The sequence below is a fragment of the Mandrillus leucophaeus genome, unplaced genomic scaffold (assembly GCF_000951045.1).
Source record: "Mandrillus leucophaeus isolate KB7577 unplaced genomic scaffold, Mleu.le_1.0 Scaffold459, whole genome shotgun sequence".
Taxonomy (NCBI): Eukaryota; Metazoa; Chordata; class Mammalia; order Primates; family Cercopithecidae; genus Mandrillus; species Mandrillus leucophaeus.
In genome coordinates this window covers 1,017,099-1,017,653 of record NW_012104909.1, presented here as the reverse complement: position 1 = coordinate 1,017,653, position 555 = coordinate 1,017,099, and positions in this window count along the sequence as shown.

Here is a 555-nt window from a genome sequence, read left to right as displayed (position 1 = left end):
AGGTCATTGTTCAGATTAAACATTCTTGAGAAAGTGAACTAAGTAAGAAGAATATCTTTGCAATAAGATTGACTGAGAAGCTTCAATATATGAAACTCCTGACTGTTATACCAAAGAGGATTAAGCAATGCTTGCTCTTCAGCTACTCAGTGTTAAGTGGATTTGGTACTATTTTAATACAATCTTTGTGTTATTGACAGAATCATTACATATTGTTATCAAAATCAACTTCTAACCCTGTGATATCCACATTAGCCATATTTTAGGATTTCAGAATAAATAAATTGCTAAAATTAACCACCTTACTATCCTAGTTGAGTTTTCATAATGGAAAAAAGGGATGCTTTATTACTCCTTAATCCTTTGTGAACCTAATTTAGATAGAGCTAAGCAATATACAGAGATCAAGAGCTTGTTGTAGTTGAAAAGTCTCTTTTGTTGTAGCTTAATTTTTATAAGTTCAGGAAAACATTTGAAACTTTAACTGATACTCTTCTAACCTACTTACTAAGTTGTTCTTTGTATTCTTATACCTAAGTATTCTTGTATTTTAGT